The 25827-nt window shown below is 32.1% G+C and overlaps 1 long non-coding RNA gene across 2 annotated transcripts in view; it reads right to left on the reverse strand.

The window, feature by feature from the left end:
• Nucleotides 1-1592: 1592 nt before the first annotated feature.
• LOC126904868 (uncharacterized) overlaps nucleotides 1593-25827 on the reverse strand; it is a 29618-nt gene continuing 5383 nt past the window's right edge. The window contains exons 2-3 of one of the 2 annotated variants that reach the window (XR_007703837.1): nucleotides 3195-3293; nucleotides 1593-3108 (exon numbers count right to left, since the gene is read on the reverse strand). This is a non-coding gene — a long non-coding RNA (uncharacterized LOC126904868). Of the gene's footprint in view, nucleotides 3124-3194; nucleotides 3294-25827 lie in introns of both variants that reach the window. The other variant, XR_007703838.1, reaches the window with a different exon arrangement.

Genomic DNA, 25827 nt, shown 5'->3' on the forward strand with positions numbered 1-25827 from the left:
TTCGATGGAATTTATTTATTACTAATATGTGAATTTTGTTGTGAATACGTTTTAGAAAACTCTCAAGTGTGTTATTGGACTAACAGAGAACTTTCACAAGAAGCGGCAAACTACTCCCTCTTTAGATTGCGGATTAATGACGAATTAGCATATAAAGTGACGGTTATGTCAGGGTAAATGTCATTGGCGCTGCCCTTAGGCAACTTTAAACGCCGCTTCATCTTCATCTCTTCATCTTAGCCATGTACAAAACATCTCCACCCCCGCTCGACCGGTATGCTTTGTCTAATGACCAAGAGATTACCAGGGGAAAGGAACGTGGTGTGTAGTGGATTTGTTCTTGTTTACCGAATCTATTATCATAATGTCTCCTTGATCACGTCACACGCCACTCTAACTTAAGACGACAGGAACAAGTAAACGCAAATCTGAATTATTAACCGACCTTTTATACATATCTATAGAACGACCGTGTGCATGATTTTCAACCCACCTGTCGCCAATGATATTCCAATATGACGACCGACATCTTTGCATAAATTATTAGTTTTGCCGTATTAACTCATATACCATTCATATTTAATTAACAAATTCAATTAAAATTTACAAGTTATATTTTGGTTGGATTTATTTTTATTAATAAAAATATTTACAAATAATTTTGATAAATTCTGGTTATAGTTTTGATCTAGAAAAAATCTAGAAATAGTTAACAACAATGTTTATAATACTTATTAGTTCTATCCTTACGCCAATCCAAATTAAATTAAATATGAATTTTTTCCGCAAAAAACTTATACTTTCTTAAGATACATTCACATTAAAACAAAAAATCAGTTAATTATATAAAAAATAATTGATTTTTATGTTACTAATAAAATGTTGGCGATATTTCTTTGTTCCAAGTTTAGTTAAAGTTTTATAACCACAAAACCTTCGTTTCTCAATATTTCAACGTAGTTTGCAGCTACGGCTGAATAGCAAATAAACCATGTTTCAAAGTTTCTTATCGAAGATTTCAAAATCGACCACATACTTTCAAAGGTCTCACGTATCTTAAGTTGATCGAACTTGTACAATATAGTACCATAGCTGATTACACTGTGATCGCGTTAAAATAGTGTGCAAACTTGATGAACAATTTACGAACAAACAAAACTTTGGTCATTGCATATCAAAATATGTCAATTCAATATGTCCGTTGAGAGAAAACCAGTTCTAAAAATAATTTTCTTTATTTAATAAGCAAAAATAATTCATTTGAATACAAAACGTCCAACTGTATAAAAACTAAAATTTTCAATACTTAATACTTAAAATCGATAACTCGATCCAGTCATTTTAGACTTTTCAAGAAAATAATTATGGATTTATTTTATCTTATTTAGTTAAACACCAAAATTTTCATATTTTAATTAAAAGACAATTATCGTGGCAACACGTTTTAAAATTAAATACCACAAAATATAAAAACAATTTTTTTTAATTATCATATATTTTGCATCAATATTTTTAAACTGTTGTTAATTTTTTTAACTATTTATTTTGAAATGAAATTTCTAATATTGAAGTTTTATAAAATTTTATCAATCGAACTCCTAATTTTTATTGATATTTATGTAGTTAGAACTTAGTTGTAAAATACATTTGTTATGTATTATAGTCAAGTTAAAGGACTTAAAAACTGAATTTGGCAGCGACAACGATATAATTTGTACTGTGTTGAAGAATCTGTTATTACCAAAAAAACAATCACAGCTTTGGACAAATAATACTCGATAACTTGTAAAGTTATCAAGCTAAAATTTTTAATTGTTTTTTTCATTTAATGCACAATGAAAGAACATTAACGCGATTCAATCTCCGAAAAATTCAAACTCATTGGTATCTGACTTCTTATTACTCTGCCAGTGTTTTCTGTTATAAAAATATCATTTTGAGTAAGCCATTTCAAATAGCATTTGACATCGCTAGCGTTTTAATTACAATGTAATCTACTAAGACATTATAGTAATATAATATCTATCGACCCAATGTACACGTACACATCATATGTATATATAATTAAAGAGATCAGGGGACTTGTATTCGGAATCGAGAGAGAGATAAGTACATCTGTATCGTCTGTTTTGCGTAGGAATATCGTTATGTGCATACTTGGTGCTGTGTAATCCGCTGGCTATACACCGTTATTTCAATGAATGTACTTTACATGTATATATTCGTTGTATGAGAGTACCTATATTAGTTAAAGAGAAACGCGCGGAGAGAAAACAGTAGCAGGTCCCTTATCAAGGGCCGAAAACGACCAACCGCGTTTGGTTTCCGTTCACGCCTACCCCACACATCGCATTCTCGAGGGAAGCATAAATCATCGGCCGGCCGTGGCTACCACTATCGCCTTACCAGCTAAAACTTTTCGCCTGGTTTTAGCCCGAAACGGCATTGTTTTTGAAGTTTTAATCACGCCGTGTTTAATAGTTGTAGTGTGCCAGCATAGTAGTAATACACAATTATTGTGCACATAATATACCTAGGAAGATTGTTCAGCCGTGCCCTGATAAAAATCATGCTCGCGTTCTACCGACTATGAGTTTCTACTTGACTTTTTGCCGTCCATAACTGTGGCAAACGAGTAGCGCGCACTTGTATTTTCTGACACCTGCTCTAATATAGTCGCCCTTTTCTAATTGACCAGCCAAAGGTCACGGATGCTGATGTCGCGTGATATCATAGTAGTCAAACAAGGTTGTAAGTGGACCGGTTAGGATGCAATAAAAAAAATCCGTAATGTAATCCATACCAGTTCTCGTCGGGGTGTTTTATATTTTATTAATATCTACTATATTTATAGATGACCGATACATTTATCATTATTGACAATTTTAGACCGATCTACCAACAACCGTGGTATTTGTAACAGTTAAAAAAAAAAAAAAAGAGGCTTTTTCAATTTTTTTATTCGATGACGTGCAATAGAATAGTCCTACAAAGGTTAACTAGTGGTTCGTTTTACAACTGAAAATCAACTATTTAGGTATTTAAAAGGCCCTCTATCTCATTTTTATTGTATTTATTTGATATATCCTAGGCACATTTTTCATAAATCTGAAACGTCAACATCTGATTTTAAACAAAACATAATCAACATTTTTAAAATGAATTAAATTATTTTAAAATTTTGAAATACATACAATAATTCCAATTAGTGATATTCAAAATCAATTAGATCGAGTGGTTTTTCACAATTTAAAATTGATGTTCTATCCTTTTCAACATCCTCCATAAGAAATCTGAAAATAAAAATATATATATAAAGCATACTATATGTTTTTTTTTCGATATTTTCATAATGTATGAATTTTATTATCATCGATAGTATTAGTTTTGAATCATAAAAATATTTATTAATAACAAAAAAACATTTACGAGCTTAAAAGAGTTTCGATAACATATAATTAAAAATAATGATGTTTAATAATCTCAATCAATGACATAGGGAACCAACTCATAAGCATTTTTTCTATAAAACTGTTTGATTACGATTAAAATTAGAGTTTTATTTTTTTGATTCTTTGGTAATTATCATTCAAAATACTCATTAAATATATAATACAAATTTAACAAATTCCTTTAGAGAAAATTAAATTTTTAATACTGTATACAAGATATTTTTAATATTATTAGATACGTTCTGAAAATTAGCATGTAATAAAAAGAAGATAGTACTTTTTAGTTTAACGTTTTTATTAGTAAAAATAGTGTATTTACTAGTTTAATTGCGGGTAATATAACGGTAAGTAATATAAATTTTACAAAAATTTCCTTAAACTGTTTAATGTTGTTTCTTGAAACATAAATTGTAATTTAACAATATTACTGAATGTTCTATATTTTTTATAGAATATAATTGACGGTGTTTATTGTATATTCGTGGAACTGTCTATTCTGACATAACACAACTTAGAAATTCGTATTCTATGTGTGACCCTCAGTGATCTTTACGACTACGCATTTAGAGGTAATGCGAGTATGTGACAGTTTTACAAAACGTTAGGTAATGATTGATCGTCAACCGATTTCAGTTCACGTCCCGTCTGCTTGAAGACTTCGTGTCCGACGTTACTTGCCGCAGTGACGAAGCGATCGGACTTGAGGGGAGTTCACGGGGAATAGACTTTAAAAGGTCACCCTCACGGCTTCACCACAACTGCCTATCCTTTGCACCGCCATGCCATTATTATTCTCTCCCACACCACCTGTCCACTTCACAGGGATTTTGGTTCGGTGTAAGGTGGTTGTTGCTTTTGACAAGACACGGACTTAGAGGCAGAAATCACGTCGCCGGAATGGCTTTTGCAGCACGTAAAAGGGTACGACCAAAGGCTAAAACTTAGTAAAGGCCAGAAATCACACGCATTGACTGGGGTGATTTTCTTAAACTCTATCTTTGTCACTTAATCCATGAATAACCATAAGCCCTTCGTAATCATTTAAATTAATTTTTATTTAAAAAAACTAGTATTCAAACCGGAAGGTTAATTGACATTTTAATTATCACTACTTTGTTTATAATGTTATTGCATTGCTAGTTAAGTATTTTTTTTTTTCAGATTTTTGTTATTATGGAAAATACATATAAAGTTTATTAATTTTTATCTAAAATCTCAGAATACAGAAAATAAAACGCACAAATGTTGTATACACGTAATAATATTTATTTGTTAATTTATTATTTGAGTAAAAATTCCACTTTTGTCATATAATTTCTTGATAATTAAATATTAAATGATCAATGATTACAATAGAACTGTACAATTTTACGTTTTAACAAGTTTGAATAGAGCTCTAAGTACCTAGTATTTTAAAAATATGTATTAAAAGTACCTTAAATACTATTTGTAAAAGCACTTCTTGATTTTTTTTATAAATGTTATGCATACAGATAATGTCTTTCATAAATTATCAGCTATTTTTGATTTTCGATTATAATAATTAAAAATCAAGAAAAATATTTTCTTGATGTTCATCATAATGTGTGGTTCTGTTTAAATGTTATACAACATTACCACAGGTGCAAACAATATCTACCCATTTGTCAACTGTCACGAGCGAAGTTATTATTATGAATTTTACCGAGACCAAGTCTCGAACATGTGATTTATTGATAGCATTCAATTCAGATAAGTGTTTTCTCCTTGGGGAACTTTGAACTTAAGATGAAACGGATACTGGAACTTTGAAGAGGTGGAGACGCAGAAATCATTGCGGTTCACATTAGACTTGCTTTTAAGACCTTCGAGGTTCTTTTGATACACAAAAACTACTTGCCGTTTATCTGTAAAATGCCACGTCCACGTCCACACTCTACATACACACACATAAGTACAGGAAGAATAGCCATGGCGTTTGTATTTGACACTTTGCAAATGTTTGTGGGCCGCCATTACTGTCCCAAATAGGCATCGGCACTATGGAAAGTTGTGCATTTTTATTTTTTAACCCCTTTCCGCGTTCACGTTCATTTCGTCTCACTCTCTATTTTACGATAAAAACAACACTAGTTGGTAGAACGAATGGCATTGAAAATTGATAGCTTTTCACCAGCACGCAGTATAGCACCCCGGGGTGTTGTGTGTATTTCAGCTGAACGAAAAAATACACTGTGCGTGCACTTTGGTACACCAAAAAGGATGAACGGCTAAAATGCTAACGTTTATCATTTATATCATCAAATAGCGAAATAAACTTCTATCAAACTGTTCACCTCAACTTGCACTCCTTCATCAAAATTTCTATACGTTCAATGATGCTTTAACACTGACCTATTTTATAAATACAAGTACTGGAACCTATTAAATTTTATAAATATCAGTTCTTAAGAGAAAGTATTTTTTTCTGATATTATTAAATCAGATTTTATACATAAAATTAAAAACATATTCATTAACCGTTATTTATTTAGATCAAAGATGAATGAAAATATGAACTATTTACATAATTAATGTATAAAAAATAATTGTTTAATACTCAGAATATTATTTTAAATCGAAAAAATAATTGAACATTAAATGAAATCAAAAATGCTTTTGGTTTTGCGCTGTCAAGATTCTAAAAAATGCATATTATAGCGTATTATGTTATGCGATAACTTACAACTTTTTACTAGGTAATAGTAATTTAATTGAACATTTTTTTTTACATGTATATATATATAAATGTTATTATTATAAGACGCAGTATATCCGCCGGGTGGTATATCACATAATAGCAGTCGGTTTGTATTTTTCTATCTCCCAGTTACACTATTCTGTGCTGAGTTCGTAAAAACCCATCCCTATTATCCGTTCGTATGTAATATATACTTTTTTTCTTTTGCTACCGTTTTCGTATATCCTTGTACATGTGCAGCCCATTGTACAAGTATACGAATGAGATGCTGCGTCATGACGTTTCGTGGGATGGAAATGTGTTTCCGAATGAAGGTGAATGCGATGGGCACGAAAAAATATACAAGCACACGACGAAGATAGATAGTTACGGGGCGAGGAGGAGGACGGTGGCCTAAGGAAAATAGCAACATTTATCCGGTATACGATACTAATATATATATTTTCCCCTTATTTCCGAGTGAAGAGGAGGGGTTCTCTATTTTTTTTTGCCTCGAGATTTGAAATATGAACTTTACGAGAAAACTGGGCATTTGCTCAGTCCGACCAGCTGTTTGTCCCCACTCATACGCTCAAAATCTGTACTCGGGACACATTTCACGGTTGGAAAAATTTCCTTTTCTCATAACAGCATTTTTGCTAAAGATCATAACATTACGACATCGCCACCGATGGCGTTTTTTACGCATCCGTGATCTCCTCGTCGAATGGCTCTCAGTTTTCACGTGGAGATGAATTCGCTTATCTGAGAAATATGACCACATCTACATAGCTATGGCACAGCAATATCTCACTGTAATAGACTGAACTGAATTTTCACTTAAAAATACTACTGAAATTTGTGAAAGTTAACGATTGGATATTTTTAGAACGATTAAACAAAACTCAACAGATATAATTTAATGAAATATACTCGCAGGATAGTTTCGATAATGTTTTCGGTAATAGAAAGATTTTCTGAAATCTTAATTATAATAATACGATGAATGTTAAATTAGTTTGTAGTGCGAACAAGTTTGAAATTTTAGGTTTAAAGTAATTAAAAAAATTCAAAGATATTTTTCTATGTTTATTTTATTATAAAAAACACAAATAGCAATATGAAAAATATATCTTATTTGTTGGCTTGATACCTAAAATAACTAAAATTATTTATCACTAAAGAATGCCACGCGGTCATATAGAAATTTAATGATGAAATTAAATGTTATATTATAATAATGTTTATTCTAAATACCTAAAAATATTTCATTTAATCAGCTGAAAATACGATTAAATTATTTTGAGTATTATTTTCGTCAGCTGATTTCTATATTCAAAATTGTACCAATCCAATAAAGCATCATCATGTACATAACAGAAATTATAAAGTGTTATTAGTTTGCTTTAATTATTTTATTAGTTTTTGTTTATGATCAGAGTGCTGTAAAAATGACAGCACTTTGTCACAGCTTTGTAACGACCGAAATTCTCAATTCCTTCTTTTTCTATTTCATGTAACTTTGCTATTCCCATTATTAATATTCATTTTTTCATAAAATGAAATATCTTGTAGTTTTTCAAAAAATGTCAACAAAAATGACGAAATTCTTTTGCTTAACAAGGGTTTATGAAAACTCTGTAATGTAATATCTTACTACGGCCGACGTTACAGTTTTTTATTTTTTCTCTTTCATCCTTGCTCCGCTTCTCTAAAACAAAAGATATTTCTTCAACACGCGTATACGTTTTAGCCTTAAGCAATTTAATAATGTAATATACGTAAACAGGTAAGCAAACGATCGATGTGACACACATGTATACGAAAATGTACTCCGCAAAAACCCGTTGGAAATCATTTTCTACGGTAAAACTCTTAGTATGTAACAATAAGGGGAGCTTAACTTATAATACTGAGGGAGTAACGGTAGTTTTCATATTACTACAGTGCTTAACACATGATTAACTAGCACGTAATTGGAAAAAAACATCAAGAAGTTCCGTATAAAAAAATTCATTGAAAATTACACGCAAAAAAAAAATAAAAGAAACAAAACTACAAGATAATTTTAAATAATTTATTTAACAGTTTTTTAATTAAAATTTTAGATATTTTAATAAATATTTAATCACGCTTTATTTTATAATTGAATAATCGAAAAGTTTTAAGGGGCATACATTAGGCAACTCATTGTACTTATGGATATTAACGAAGTAACGCAAGGGGTTAATCGACGGTTAAAACGGTCTTGTACTAACGTGTGGTAAATACCGTATTACAAGCGTACCTCTAAAAATAAACATTTTTTAATAACCAAATTTCTGGAGAATCTTTTTCGATAGAATTTTATTTTAAGTTTTCTGTTTATATCACGGAAAAATTCGCTATTTTAAGATAATAAGGCCAAGTGCCTCGTGTTAATTTTGTATTATGTAATTAGCATAATAATAGTAAACAATACATAATTTTTTTACCAAACAGATAATAATAAAACGATTTTTTTTACGTAAGTTGATGCTTATGATGTTACGCGTTTTTCATTTCAAAGGTGTTCTATTATTATTATTTTTTTTGTATTATAATAATAGGTGCAATAAATGTATTGAATCCATAAAATAATGGTTGATTGATTTTGAGAAACACACTTAATTTCTCAGAAAATATCGAACATTTTTTATTTTTGTAAAGAGAAAATTATTTTTTAGTAAATTTTTTTAAATCTGCCACACCGTGTTAAAGTTGATCAATATGCCAATGGCAATATTTCACTGCAAGAATAATACAAGTCTTCAGTTTTGCATTTTGTCACATAAAATAGATTTGATTGACTGATGTATTATCCAGCACACGAAAATCTTATACTTAATAATTCATGTATTTTAATAGCTCAATACTCGTATTCATCGCGAGTTTATCATCTTACGTTGTCGTTCGCCGGATTGAAAACTTTTATGATAACTGTCATAAAAAATAACTTATTGAAACAGATTGTTGCTGCCTTAAGTATTAGAAAAGCTATCCACTTATCCAGTTCAATTAATTGTTAAACCAAAACGGACAGTAAAACAAACAAGACGAAAAATCACGATATTTCCGACGAAATTAATGTGCAAAAATTATGCGTAAAGTTATTTGACAAGGACAACAATAATGCCGTAATCAGACCAGTTGTAATTATTGAGAGTATTTATAATAATTATAGTTAAACCCCAGAGAGCTATATCGTGCAGTTATCGCCGGTCCGCGGTAAACGGCTATAATAATTATCCGCTGTGTACATATTTGATGCACTTTATTTTATCCCATTTAGGCCAATAGCGCAGGACCTTTTCAATTTTAATTGACTATAGTCAATTACCAACTACCAACTATGTAGTAACTGCTAGTTGAATGGTACTCGATTAATTTCAATTAAATATATAGGGCATTGTTACACATTATTTGTTATTAATTTGTTGTTCAGGTAAAAAAAAAAAAAAAAATTCCAGAATATGAAATAATAACATAAATGTACATAACATATACAAAGAACACTGGAGTGGCGTGTAAAAGAAAAAAAAGAACGGCCATTACGTCCGTTTGCACTAACCAGTCGACGGTTCCTGTAGATATTGTTGTTGTCGCGCACTTTGTGTGCATGTGCGTACATGTTAAACACAGTGTTGTGCAAAGGAAAAGGAAATGCAACGGAAACGACGACGGTGGCGTTAGGATTCCGGACAAAAGATGCTGCCGAGGGCGGTTGCGGAGCGTGAAAGGGATGGACGTAGTACTCTGCGGGCCTACGAGTAGTAGTGGCACGGACGAGAAAACGCTGCCGGCGAAAGGTGGGTGTGTTTCGTGTCTGCGGTGTCGCATTGTTTAGCCGCTGTCGGACTGTTTGCGGACGAGGGGTGCCGTGCGAATGTCGGAGTTTTCCTGGACAAGCGGCTGACCTCTTGAAATAATCAATAGCCGCCTCTGTCGTCCCCAGAGAGGAACCGACGGAAAGTTGGACCGGGGGAAACGGTGTGGGAGACGACATTACACAAAAACCGTACGATGACAACGACAGTAACGCGGTCCAAAATGACATAATGCATATATATGTATACACGGTGGCAATTCAGTAGGGGATGGAATCTATACGCTTTTTCCTTCTTTTTCCACAGTTTCCTTTAAGAGCCCACCCTCTTTTTTCGCCGCCAAACATACCCCTTATTATTTACATGCTCACGTGTATGCGTGTACACGTATCTGTGTCCTTTGTTGACTTAGGACACTGATTATTATACGCCACAAAGACAGGTGTAAAACACGAATATAACACTTTAAATGATTTTTGGGCAAATAGTAAAAAATTGTTTTCATTTGATTTGAATATAAGTCTTAATAAACGATAATTAAGCATTTCTCGATCGATTAATAACTGAACGATATTTGTAATGACATTTTGAGTACGTAGCTGAAAAAATTAACAATGCAATCGATTTTATAAGAATTGTCTGTTTAATAAATCGGCAAGTTATCTGCGGCCTTGTTATCTAACCAATAGACTTGTGAAACTAATGCATATTTATAGTAATTAGAATTGAGCTTAAAGTTAATCAAAAAAATTATTTATCTGACAAAAATAAACAAAAACAATAAAACTTTATCATTCACAATCCAACAGTGCTGATGTCGTAATTAGAGATGTACAAACACATTTTTAACTATATTTCATTTTCCTCTATATTCAAATATCATTCTCGTAAAATATTTAATAACTTGAAATATCGTCGTGATTAAATACCTTCTCGGCTTTGCATCAAAGCTAAAAAAAAAAAAATAACAAGAGTTGGGTAGATAAACTGAGATTGAGTGCGCCAAAATAGAACTTTGAAGATGTATAACTGTCATTTATTTTTTATAAGCGGAGTATTCAAATAAAAGTTTATAGCTAACAAATCGTTTCCCATTAACAACTACACGTGTCGTCAAAAAAACTTCATCATTCAACAGTTCTTCTTGTTATTGATCGTGTTTGGGAATGTATAAAAACCTTTTATTTAAATATTTTCTACGTAGTACGTTTTTCTTTATTTATTTCTAACTTTATGTGTATTAAAATAAAACTATTCAATCATTTATCGCGTCTTATTTTTGTACAAAATAAAAATTGATCACTCGTAAATATTGTGCCCGTAATGATAATATTGTTTCCGAAATACGCACAGGCGATTTTTTAGTAATTATTTTTAGGCTTTTCGTGTTAAATATATTTATATATTATATAAACAATATATTTAACAAACAAATTTTCTAAACTTAAATTATCAAAGTAGTCTATTGTCATCTCGATTCACAAAATATTAATATTAGATCAAATGATTTTATAACTGGTTAAGTCATTTAATGGTCTTTTAATTAAAAAATAAACTTAAGTTCATTATTTGGATTTTGACGGGTTTTAACAATGTTTTTTAACATCTTGTAGATTCTGTAAATATTTCTGTAACACATAATATTTAGTGAAATTAATTACAGTTTGTTTTATTTGAAACTAGTCTCCATTTTAAATCGAATTTATAAAAACCATTGTTTTGGTAATCAATCTGGCCATATAAGAAATAAATTACTATTATTTTAAAGCTATCCGTTTGTGGAATCGAGAGTTTGTATTGTGTTTAATTGGCAACCCCTTTGAATGTTCATCTATAGTATACCGATATGTGTGTTACCTGTTGGAAAACCGTTATGAAGCGACGGAGGCAGTATTGATAAAGGCTATATGAATACCTGTGGGCTGTCAAAAATGAGGTTAAAAAAGCATTATCGCAAAGAAGAGAACAAAACTTCAATGCCAGAATCCGGCGGATCCCGCGATGGAAACATACCGCCTCTATTTAACACCGACAATGAGTATTTTTTTTTTTTTTTTATGTAACCCCGCGAAAAAACGGAAATAAATAAATGGCCTTTTGTGCAATTACACCCTTTACATTTTGGGTGGAACAAAAAAAACAGAAGAAATTCCCAGGGGGGGTCAACAACCGTGCACCGTATATTGTTCCAAAGGGTTATATGGTCGTGTATCACCTATTCGATAGTACAATTTATAATACAATACTTAGACCTCGTGTGTGTATTTACAGAGATGATACGACATCCGAGTGCACTGAGGGTCCTCTACGCGCTCTAGTCAGCACATTGTACACGAGGAGATTAATTATGGTTGTTTTCTTTTCCTAGTCGAGTATTCGACGTGGGAATTTCAAACGGAAAAGAAATGAACAAAATATCAACGATTATAAATTTAGTGACTATAGTACGATGATGATTCGAGCTTGACTTTGGAAAAGGAAGGGTAAATATTGGCCACCTCCGAAACTACCTTCTTGCAAAACGGCTTAGCCAAGTTATAAGGTGATTTCAATATTTACCCTAATCGACCCTTCTACTCGTTTCGCATTCAATCCACACGTACTTCTTAGCTTCGGGCCGCGTGAATCACTGAATTCAGCAGATTTAACTTTGGACTGCAAGCTGAAGTGAAAGTTTTACTTTAACCCTCAGACCCTTTGTCACTGTGCAAAATCAATGTCCACAATTAACATTAATTGAAACGCTTGAATATTGTAAGCACGGAATAAGGGATTTTCTCCGCCACTTCTACCCATCTTATATTGTAAACAACGGAGCAATGTTGTGAGGTCAACGTTGCGACTGCATTTACATGTCGTGTGTAAGCAACGTTTGTTCTCTAAACTAAACCACAGAGATTTAAAGTAAAAAAAAAAACCGACCGCCTAAGTTATCGTTATTTCTATTTCTATCATTAAATCAACAATGTTTCACTCAATCACAATCAAAATGTTTCACAATCAAAGACACTCAATTTTTTTTTTTCAACTATGCAAAGTAATTCGAGTTATTTAGATACATAATACGTGCAGCACACGCGCTGTAATTATTAAATTATTATTGTAATTACATTAAATTACAGAGTATTCTTCTACGTAGTAAAAATCGTTTTAAAAAATTTAAAGAATACCAAAAACTGATGTCGTGGAACTGTGAAGAGAACACTATTTGTATAATTTATGATATGCAACGACGGACTTAGCTCGACGCGGCCATTTTCCTAGAAATTCGATAACGTTTTTATATTGATGAACATACTCAGTGGCGGAAAGGACGATATTTTATATATACAGGGGCAACTTAACTCAGTTATCCCGGTACGCGCTACAACAGTTGGCGATATCTCACGGTAACAGAAAAACCAACATCAAATCTATAACTCCCTCCCATTCTCCTTACCACTATCCCACCCTCCCGTCCATCAAATAGGCCATTCTCCGCGGTAATAATAAATTGTGCCCTATTTATTTAACCGTGAAAATTGTTTGACTTTATCGAACAGCTTTAGTGATGTTACTGCTTTTCAACGGCTACATCACATAAATCAATGACATTTACATGCTTAACCGTATAAAGTTAAATAGAGTTGCGATTTCAATGTCCTCTTTGTTCAGTCGAAATTAGAAACGAAGTAAAATTATTTTGCTCGTAGTAAACGTAAAATGATTGACGATACTTTTTCAACAGGAAAATGTCATCGACTTCTAGTATTTTTTAAATCCTCAACAAGTGCATTTAATTTTATAATTACAGATTATAGCCAAGTGTAGTAATTAAGATTTTAATATAAATTAGCTACGGAAATGTTTACTATGATAGCCAGTGAACTCAATTGGTTTTTGAAACTTATTGCGTCTGTAATTTTTTGTTTTTTAATAAAAAGTAAATAAAAATGTGATAATACAACTGAAATCGAATAAAAACGCTAGCGTATAAATAGATATAATAAGAGCGCAGTAAAATTTTCTCTTGCCGCAAATTGGCGTACGAAGTGAGGACTAATTATACTCGAATGAAATTAATTAAAAATACCGTCTTCTACTACTACTCGATTGGCGAAAATGTGTTATACGCGCATAATCCAACAAGTCAGGTGAGGGATGGCATTTATTTGCGTTTCAATGCTACGACGTATAGATAAAATAACAACAATTCTTCCGTCCCTCTAAGGCTTTGTGTTTTTAATCAGACTTCGGGTCGTAGGTGAAATTGAAATTGCCGAGACCCCGTCTGTGGTATGTACGACATTTTGGTCATGTCCCCCTCTCTCTGCCATCGCCGTACCGCTACCTCATCTGTTACTTCCGCAATAGGAATCCTCATTTTGAGAGAAACGCCGCGGTGGCTGCAGCTATGACCATGACGACGAGGTGAAGTAGTGGTTGACACAAAAAGAGGAGACAACGCGTGGTGAGCGGTGCCGGCGTTTTGTAATAAATCATTGTTGCTCGGTGAGTCAGAGAAACGCCACCGTCACCGTCGTGCACGGGTCAAGGGGCCGCCGGCCATCTTGGAAAATGTCACTTGAATGTTTTCCAATTTCCCTTACCCGACCTTTGGTCGACTGTTCCTGTGTTCGTCCGGTGCTCGCGTAGACTGGCGGTGGCATTATGTAAATGAAAGAGTCCCCCGGACCTTTGGGAACTTAACGGCCACCGCCGGCCGACCGGACGTGGTCCTGAACGCGAGAGGAGGCATATATATATATATATATATATATATACATTAATGCACTGGGATGACGGCGAGTATAAAATCAATAAACCCAAAGGACATCCAATTAAGCGTTGCCGTCCTTTTGTGTCGTCGACAAATCCCAAAAACCAATCCCTTAAAATCAGAGTAATCCCCCGGATGTCCTCCGCACGTACCGATTTCAATGCCGCAGGCGGACAGTCCCTTTCTTCTCTTCAACTCGTACTCGTGGACGTTTAATTAATGCAGTCCCAAAACAGATATCTGTAGCCGCTCCGACATTTCTCTACTACTTTGTGTCATCGTATATGTATAAATTGAAGCTGTACTTGAATCGTGTGTTTTAATATAAGACTTAAGTTTCACAGCAAACATGAATATATTAAATAAAATGTAATAATATTTGTATCCATTAAACTAAGTAACTTAAAAGACGTGGCGAGATGTGTGACAAGTCGCTATATTTTTTAGAAAAATCTAATTCAATTATTAAAATAAAATTCAAATATATGTTAAGAAAAAAAACTAATTTAACACAAATCGTTTTTCTTTTTTATAAGTTCTCAATAATCATAAAATGAAAATGAATTCAGAAAATTACCCTAATACTTGACGATAAAAAAAAAAATTCTTCTAACATATGATTATTTTATATCTAGAAAGAGAAACCGAGAAAGTTCATCGCACAGTTAGTTTATAGATTTCTATTACTATGAAATTACAATATAAAGTTTATTTTCTGATATTAAAACTATATGAACTTACTGTGTTAATCCGCTAAGCATAAATCAAGTTAATATAACTGATTATTGTCCAAGTACACAAAAGTTATAAAAAAAAACAATTAAGCTTATTAATATTAAAAAGTTTTTTAGATTTAAAATAGTGTTATGTAAAAATTTACATGTTTTAATAGTAATGTGCTTTATTTTACTTATTTCATTATGAATAAATTAATTCAATATATATATATATATAACAATTATGAATGTATCACAATTTTATTTTTTAAATTAATAACACAGAATTATGTAATAAAATGAGACAACAGTATCTACCTCCCCTGATAAGTTCAAGTAAGTATAAACATAATTTATTCACGAGAAAAAAATCTTGATTGATCCAAAATATTGAAATAACCTCTTTTAATTTGCTATATTTAGTCTATAGAAATTAATTATGTATTCATCCGACGAAAAATGTACAACTGCGTTATTCAATTGTGTTAAGTAGCGAAGTATTTAAATTTTAGAACTTTCGTTATAACGATGACTATTAAACATTGCAATTTACCAATTGTTGAAAACTTAAGTATAATTTAAGTGAAATTAGATTCAACAATTAAAACATGAACGTGATATTGGTGAAACATTTAAAAAGTCATAAATTATTATTTAAAACTTAAGACAGCTCACTAAATAAAAAAAAATTTAATATTTGGTCTCAAATAATAAGACAATTGTAAACTAAATGAAAATTTTGCCGTTAAAACTTTTTGTAGCTTTCGGCAATATTTACAATAAACCGAGTAAAACAAATAGATAGCATTTATTTGATATGTTCAAATAAGGGCACCCTCCGTGAGATATTCATATGTCCGGGAAATGAAGGGGTGAATGATGTGTTTGAAGGGACAGTAAATGATTCGCGTGAATAATTTAAAAAGAGAAAAAAATCGAAATCTTAAAAAGGGTCAAATGTACAAGCAAATATTTAACATTTGCATTTGACTTTAAACCACAATTAGTTTCTCGACGACACTTCCGGTAAAGTTCTGGATAAAGTTTTTACTAAAAAGTATTTTAACTGCAATGAATAATTAATTGAATTAATAAAGTGCCTTAATTCATACCTATTTGTTATCGACATAAAGTATGTTAACACCACCAATTAAATAGTAGCACTAAGCTATATGTTAGCAAATAAATGTATAAATAACTTTTTTTTTTTTTTTTGAGAATAAAAAACTCTTATAAGTTTTCATTCGTGAAAACTACAATATTACTAAGATATAATCGAGAGCGATAAGCCTTATTACATTCAATTTAAACAAATTTTTTTCTCTTTAATTCATACCCCGACTCACTGCCTCATTTTTTTTAGTTAAGTCATTACAAAGTCTTTTATAGTATCAAGGTAAAACTTTTCATCTCAACAAACAATAAATAAGGGGTAACATCTGCGCACTCAACTGATATTTCAATTAATAAAGCTGCAAACTTTTATCGTTACTTTTTACTCGATAATGACTGGCTAATTTACATTCTCTGAACATTTTTCACATGTGATAAGCTTTGTCGATTTGTTTTTATATTTTTTAAATTTATAATTATAAATTAAAAAAATATATTTGTTTTATTTAATGATCTATTAATACAAACACATATGAGAATCATATAAAACTTTTCTACAACACCACATAAATTAGATTTTTATTATTAACTAAATAATAAAAAAGTAACGTGGATTTTTGTTGACGGCCAAAGTAAANATATACAATTAACTTAATCAATTTTTTTAAGTTTTATTAACGTCTTTAATACTTCAATATTACTGTAATATAAAATCAATGTAACCATTTAATAACATTAACGGTGATTCCAGGTAACGTGGATTTTTGTTGACGGCCAAAGTAAAACGTTGCAAACATCTCATTTCCTCGAAAATATTATTAAAGGGGAGGTGAAGCAAAAGAAAAGAAAAAAAGTCACTGTGGCCGCAATTAGTAATAGTCGGACGGTTGTTTTGTACACGGAGCGCTAACGGCACATTCAGTAATAGCTCCTCAAGCACCGTGTGACTAATGGCATCGCAAATCGGAGATAGCGTCGGTGTTTTTCATGTTCTGCTCCAAAGACCAAATGCTGCCATCGGTGAGCAGACAATGAATGCGGGGGAGCGTGAAAATAAGGAAAATTGCCGTTATATGAAAACCCAAGCTACACAATAAATAACGGGATATCTGGACTGGAAGCCGGGCGTTATGGGGGTAGTTTATTAAACATCGGAAGGCGGCTGGTGGGCGGCGGCCATGTTCTCCCCACCATCCCATGACATAGCCGTTAGTATACGGTCGTCCATTAGTAACCTCTGGCCGGCCGGCCGTCGGTCCGTCCGGTTATCCACCCCATGGTCATATATCATGCGCCCCTCTGCCCATCAGACTCCTCACCGATCACCGTCACTACCGAACAGCCGAAAATCCAAAAACCGCTCCAAAAGTTAGCCCCACCATTGCATTACAACAGCAGTTTACTCAATATAATGCAAATATGTATGTATATATTACAGATATATCAATAATATGTACACTACCACGACTGCCGCAGTGTATGTTGGTGTGTTGTGTGTACGTGTTTGTGTTTCGCATTTTGTTTATTTGCTTTCGACAACAACGCGACCGGAACGAGGTTGTAGTTTTTTTTCTCTTTTTTATTTGAAAAATATCCGACCCCGGAAAACCCTAAATGTGTTTGTGTGTATGCCCTCGCTATCATCATTCGAGTCGATCGCCAACAATTTATTTTCGCTGACTTTCTCCTTTCTTCTCCTCTTCCAATCCTTCGCGTGGCTCTATTTCTTGTTCCCTATACGTATATAGTCTATTATTGATATACGTGAACCCTACACGCACCAAAATGATAAACGGCCCGATTTCTGCTGCCACACGCACCACAGTAACGATAGAGTTTTTCAGCCATAAAAAACTAGCTCGACCGGTCAAATCATATAAGTCGTTGGTCGTTTACAAAACCAGTACCACCAGGTCCCTTATCCAAGTTGGCACACGCCGCTATGACCCGAACATTTTATCCTTTGTGTACATATTATGATAAAAACATTTCTTTCGTTTGCCAGTTTCTTAAAAAAACAACATAGACAAAATTATTTTAATATCTATACGAGATATTTAGTGAAAATTTGAATAAGAATTACCAAAAAATGTTGAATCTGTTAACTGCAGACTTATATAAATAAATATTTTGATTAATTAAAATAACTCTTTTTACTAATAAATAAATTCTTCGTTTAACAAAATATTTAATTAATAAAACTGTTTTTATCAAATATGCAGAAATTACAAGTAAGTCAAACACAATGATAATTGTAATATTAAGTAAATAAAAAATAATTACTGTTTTTATATCACCTAAGTGTATAATTAAACATAAGAAAGTATTATGTGTTTTTTTGTTATTTTTATCAACTGAAGGTAATACGGTAAATAATAAAATATATATTGAAAATCAATGATAATAATTTTATAATTGACATATGATATAAACGAAAATGTTAACGATTCTATTTGATGACATTTTAAATCATACTAGAATAATAAATACCTCAAAGAAAAAAAAATCAAGTTAACACCATATTGAGACCTTATGAGGATCCCATTAAAAAGTAATTAATAACTACTCAATTGAGAAATATGTGATACTAAAAAATAGTAAAAAAAATGTCTGAATATGATTATTAATTGAAGAAAAACCGAGCGGTTCCGTTTTAAAATTTATCTTGTATATTATCAAAGTTTTTACGATCATAAATAAAAATCGCAAAATATTATTACTTATAAACTGCTAAGGAATAATTTTTAAAGAATCCTAAATAAGCATCGAACAATTTTATTCATATTTCGTTTTAAAAATTAAATTGGAATACAAAGATTTGATGAGATTTACTGGGCTCTTAACTGTAGACCTCTAAGTAAACTACTACAATTGCAATAAGTTTATTTTATTATTTTAGACTACCACCTTTATAGCTTGTCGTGCTTCGGTGCGGAGGTATTGCAGATCGCATCCGTAACCCGCCAAGCTATGCAGGTTTTACCATGTTCTCTTATAGAAGAATTAAGTTTTTCAGCTAATAAAAATATACAAATAATAAATAACAATTTTATATTGTCGTTGTTAGCACGTAATCGAAAAAAACTAGATGATAAACAGTTGTAATGATAAAACCAATGTAAAAATATTATCTTTGCCCAACAAGATATTTTTAAAAGTTAAAACAAAATGAACTAGTAACATTTTTCAATTTAATTTGAGATATCTAAAAATAATTAAATAATTAATAAATTGATCAACATGTTATGTAAAACAACGTCAATCTTTTTTACCGTGTATTTCTCTTCTAATTTATTTGACTTGGATTTCTTAAGCCTTAAAAGGAACCAAACATATATTTTTTGATAATTTTTTGGCCGGACTGTAAGTAGCACGATGCGGAAACCATTAAAAAGGTTTGTACAAAAGCCGTTCGCATCATAAATCACGGCTAGCAAACACAAAGGTCCGGGAAGGCTTTTGCAAACGAGGGTTGGCTCTTTGCTGTCCGACATCACTCTCTGTCTAGTTTCGGTCAGCTACTTCCATTTACTTAGGGTGTGTTTCAAACACCCTCTATCCATACCGTCCACTCTACGCACTCCCACTCCTATCGCTGCGACCATCCACCCACCATTATAGTACCACACCACTCGTTTTATATCTTCCTCCGTCGTTCTGAAACTTATGCATACATCATTAGTCCAGCCGTGGTAACGAAGCCGTTGACACTCAAGGACACTCATATACTAGACACTAGGTCGGTCTGTATATAACATAATATTGTAATGTTTGAGAACACTGATGTGGAAATGAAATTTCAATGATGATCATTCATTACATGTTTTTATATCTTTTCTCATATTACCATCAATGATAACAGTCAAACCAAAATTAATCATTTTCAAAAAATATCGTATTTATAAAAATTTTAATATTTTATTTATTTATCAACATTTTAAATAATAATATCCAATGTCCCGAAATACTTGAAAAAATTGGTTTTTATACTAGATCAAAAATGTTTTTTTATGAATCATTCCACAGTCGATCATATAGTTTTAATGAACTCAAAAGTCTTATGCTTCAGGTTTACAACACCCTCGATAGCTTCGACTTTAACTATTATGATTCTGAATCTAAACCTCGTCATTTATGTTTGAAATTGTAGTTTATAATTATACTCGTTATCTTTTTTTCTATTTTATAATGCATTACCTCTATATTTAGTAGCGAAATGGTGTCGTTATGTTTAAAAATCTATTTTATATTACTTAATCTTAATCTCAAGTTACTATATATTGTATTGTTTTTACACTCTCTTGCCTTTGGGCATAAATAAAATAAATAAATAATATTGAAAGAATTTCTAATGGAATTTAATTTATTATTAGCATGTATCAAAAGCAATCTTAAAAGTTCTTTTCAACTAATCCAAATAGATTAATAAATAAACTTCTCTTAAAATACATTATCCAACGTTAAACATGCTAACCCAACTAAGTAATAACCAAAATTGAATAAAATTTAAAAATTATATCTTCGAACAGCTGTTTTTTGTGAATTCAGACGCAGCCAACATGCAGGGTGATTAATTTAACATTAATCGATTTATTTTTCATAAAATAAATTACTTTATAATAATAATAGTTTAAAATTTTTTTTTATTTTGATTTTGTTATAGTGCTTATTTATTGATTTACTAATGTTAAAATATTTGTTTGATGCATCCCTTATGTATTATACGGGTACCAAATCCATTTTTATAAATGTCGGCATACATATTTTATTAGCTTAAGTATTAGAAAATAATACAGCTGAAAAAATACTGGTCGATAGCAGCTTTTGAACTAGTATTATCAAAGTTATGAACATTTTTTACGTCGGTAGGAGAACAAACACAGTAGAGTGATGCGTAATGATAAAGGTAACATAAAACGTATCTTCGCTTACAGTTTAAATTTTGAAATAATAATAAATATCGAAATAACAATTCCAAATTTAATATCAACCAGTCAATTTCTTTGAATTCTATAAGCTAGTTAAATATGTATGTTGCCGTTTAAAAAATAAAAGTTGACATATTTATAGAGGTAAGGGATAGACTAAAAATATCTTATAAATAATACTATAATGACTAAATCAAAAACAAATATTATTGTTTTAACTGGTCAACAATAAATCAATCACTATATGTATAAAAAATATTTTATTATCTAGTTAAATCTCTATAAATATTAATTAACAATACAATTTATAGTTAATGAAGTTTGTTGAACAAGATATTTTGAAACTAATAGTAAAATTAATTTAAAGTTGAGTTATACATTGTTTTTTTTTTTTAGAAAATAATATAAAATTAATATGATATTATTTATTGTTAATATTGTTAATCGACTTAGATCATGATTATTTTTCAACATTTGAAATTAAAAAATACAAAACAATTTTATCCGTATTCAGTCTCGTGTTAAAATATTATACGGGTACAATTAATAATAAGGCTATGGTTTAAATGTGCACTATCTACTTGCAAACTAATGGAATTAAGGAAATAAGTTTGTAATTCCAGTTACTACTTACGCTCCTCACAAAAGACGCAGGACTAGTTTTTTAGTGTTTCCCATTAAACCCGTGATAGCTTTATGACCGTAAAACGTGGGTCCGAGTCGCCTTTATTGCTCGACCAAATACGAGCAGAAATGACAACTCAACTTTAACAGCATTTTATAAGAGTGTATGCTTTTAGTTTGGCGGTGTTTTGTGTGCACGCAGATAAATATATTACAGCTGCAAATAGAATTCTCCCTTTATCATTGGACAATTATACGATATTTTAGGTGAGTTTCGAGTATTTTGGGGTAAAAAAACACATTCCTAGGGGTGATATAGATAAATTGAAGGATCTGTAATAACGCATGTTACACTTAAAAACCTGTTAAAACAACATTAACCCTTTGCGCTCCGTAGTTTGGGAATTTGCAGACTCCACAGATATAAGTAAAATTATCGAAGCGTGACACGTTTTTGTACGTATAGTTTTTTTTTTTTTCATATCTCTTTGCGTGAAGGTAACAACAATATAATAAAAACAGGGATAAGTTAATGGGTATTGAAAAAATATCAACATTTTTCAATAACTTATATATGTCTGTGTACATCACGTTACACCCGGCTACCGCCGAAAGACGATACAGAAACCCAAAATAAATTTCACCCCTTTTTTTTGTTTTGTTTTCCACTGGCAAAAATAATAATGCACAAGCGATAGACCCGTTCGTGAATCCAAGACATTACGCTTGAACGAGCATTGATGATTTGTAATTTTTTTTCGGGTCCGCCGCGTTTAAACGTAAATCATTTTTATTTTTTATTGTCAATATATGACCCGAATCATTTTCACACGGCCCAGTCATATTGCAACCAAATCGCGATGTAGGTATAATCGATTGGCGTATAGATCCGCAAACCTAACCAGAGATATTAGTTTAAAATAAGATAAAACTGTTTAAAATACTATATGATAGCATCGTGTGGTCAGACAAAACCTGCAATCAAAGTACTTATTGTATTGAATAAAATTGGTTGGTGCTCGAGTGTGATGTACTAGAGTGCTTTAGTGAGATGTGTATATGGTTATCCTCGGTCTTGTTCATATCATGTAATCATGCAACGTGTCTGACGAGGGAGCGGTCCGAGCCGGTATCTTTAAACCACGTACAGTCATAGCGGTGCACGATTGCCCCTTCAAAATAACGTATGCAAAAACGTGTCGAGGTAAAAAGAGGAACCCTACGAAAAAAAGACCTTACTGGCGACTTTTCTACTATGTGCATCTTCTAGGGTCATCATCCGGTGTCACGAGTGGCAGCTAAGGGGGGCCGAAGATGGTTATCGTCATGTCTATCGACCGGTTTGCTTCCCGTCACAGCGTTATTACATNCAATTGCCCCTTCAAAATCACGTATGCAAAAACGTGTCGAGGTAAAAAGAGGAACCCTACGAAAAAAATACCTTACTGGCGACTTTTCTACTATGTGCATCTTCTAGGGTCATCATCCGGTGTCACGAGTGGCAGTTAAGGGGGGCCGAAGATGGTTATCGTCATGTCTATCGACCGGTTTGCTTCCCGTCACAGCGTTATTACATTGTGCGCACCATTATAATAGTAATGTATTAATCTCACCGAGGACTCAATAAACTGGAGCACTGCATCTCTGCGACCTTTGATCTCAGGTCATCCCGTGTCGAGCACGAGCCAATAATCACTACCACCGTGACCACCCTATTAGCGTTACAGGTACACATTGTTGAGGATGAAACGCCACAACAACTGGACCGTTGCACTTCGCAGCAACCAGTTTTTCGTGATTAATATGGACCCCGTTTTGATCTCTGATCTACATGTTAGATCGACCCTTGATCTCCAATCCCCGAACACATTGTACTCTGCGGCGTTTACAAATATGTAAAGTGTATCGTTTAATCGTCGAACGTTATTGCAGGTCAATTCTAAAGGCGTACGTTTGCAGTTAAAACTTAAGAGCAATAAACTAGGTGATGTAGAGGTATACGTGTTTATTTTCTACGCCGCGGCTGTATCATGTACCGTTTGCTGACGCATAAATCTCGAGGGATAAAATCTGTGATGTCTCGTATAATACATTATATGAATTGCGCTGTAGCGAACGATGATAGTGAATCTTCATTGTCAAAGTCACGGGTATGTGAAAAAGGGTTGGCGAAAAATGCCGCCCCGTCGTAAAAATAACAGACACGTACACGCACACAACCCAAAGATAATAGCAAAGGGTAAAATAAAATTACAGAATATCTGTGCGAATTTTTTACATGATTACTGTTATAAGCAACGGCCGACTACGGGAAACCGGTTTGTTTGCGAAAATTCATTAAAAAAACCGTTTGCTCAAATCGAAAACGTTTAAAATTGGTTTTAGTCTCTACCGCTTTTGGGGCTTGTCCTAAACTGGTCAAACCTGCTGCCGTCCAGGTGCGCGTGCTGTAAACGGACCTGACGTTATCCCCGTCGGTCATCATGGGGTCAAAAAATACAGGGTCACGACCAATGGTAGAGGACTGCGTGGACCGGTCAAGGAAACAACAACGTCAACGGTGACGCTGATCAACCATAGGTTGTTCGCACCCATACCAACTCTGCCTTTGAATAAAACTATAATAGGTAAGTAATTCAAAAACACTCCGGGGTCCAAACAGCCCTCGTATTTTCAATTTTTAGCGGACCAATTTTTATTTTAGTTGACCACTACCGCAGTTCATCATAAAAGTATTCAATTTTCATACTTAAATTAGCGAAAATTAACTCGCCGACATGATTTAGGTAAGTATTATATAACTGATATTCTTTTATAAATCACTCTAGTATATTAAATGTTATATTTTAACTATAAAAAAGAATATACATAAAAATAAATTTATAATATAAAAATTAATTGGTTTCGTCACTAAACTGACACTATAATGATTATTTTCCTAATATGCAATTCTAAAATAATTATGTTGAAATAACTGTCACAATTTTAAGAAAATTTGTTTTCATTTAAAATTTAATTTTCTTTTCTCATTGAATATGATATTTAGATGTTTTATCACAATAATGTAAAATTATTTCAAATTTGTATGATTCGTCTAAAGAAAAACTATTGAGCAAAAAATAAGGTGTTGGACTTCAAAGTCAGCTATCTCCTTTTTTTCACTTTTTATACTTCACAATTTTGAAGATGCCTAAATATATTTTCTATTTACATAAGTAATGATTTCCTATAAAAAATAATACATTCATTTGTTATAAAAAAACTATTTTTTTTTTTGAAGTTAATATTTTTAACTGTATTTTAAAATGATAAACATTACAACAAAAAGAAATTGCTGACTTGGCCGTGCAGTACTTCTGCACGACAACTATAGTTTATTTGATTCGAAAGCTTAAAACATTTTAAAATATTACAATATTAAGCTATACGAGTATTTCTAATTACACCAAATAAGGCATTAAAAACATGGTCGCACTCAATGTAATTTTTTTCAAACAGTAACAATTACTAAGAGTTTTATACTCTACAATACTAAAGGGTTTTGATCATGATTTAACACTTTTCAACCCATACTCGAACCATATACTGTATTATTAATACATTTTTTGCTGAATGTTCTCAAACCTTCATCTACCCCTTGTGAATACATGAACATATTATAAAGCAATTATTATGTTTATAAACCCATACAA

This window comes from Daktulosphaira vitifoliae, unplaced genomic scaffold (genome assembly GCF_025091365.1).
Source record: "Daktulosphaira vitifoliae isolate Bord-2020 unplaced genomic scaffold, ASM2509136v1 Scaffold_4, whole genome shotgun sequence".
Taxonomy (NCBI): Eukaryota; Metazoa; Arthropoda; class Insecta; order Hemiptera; family Phylloxeridae; genus Daktulosphaira; species Daktulosphaira vitifoliae.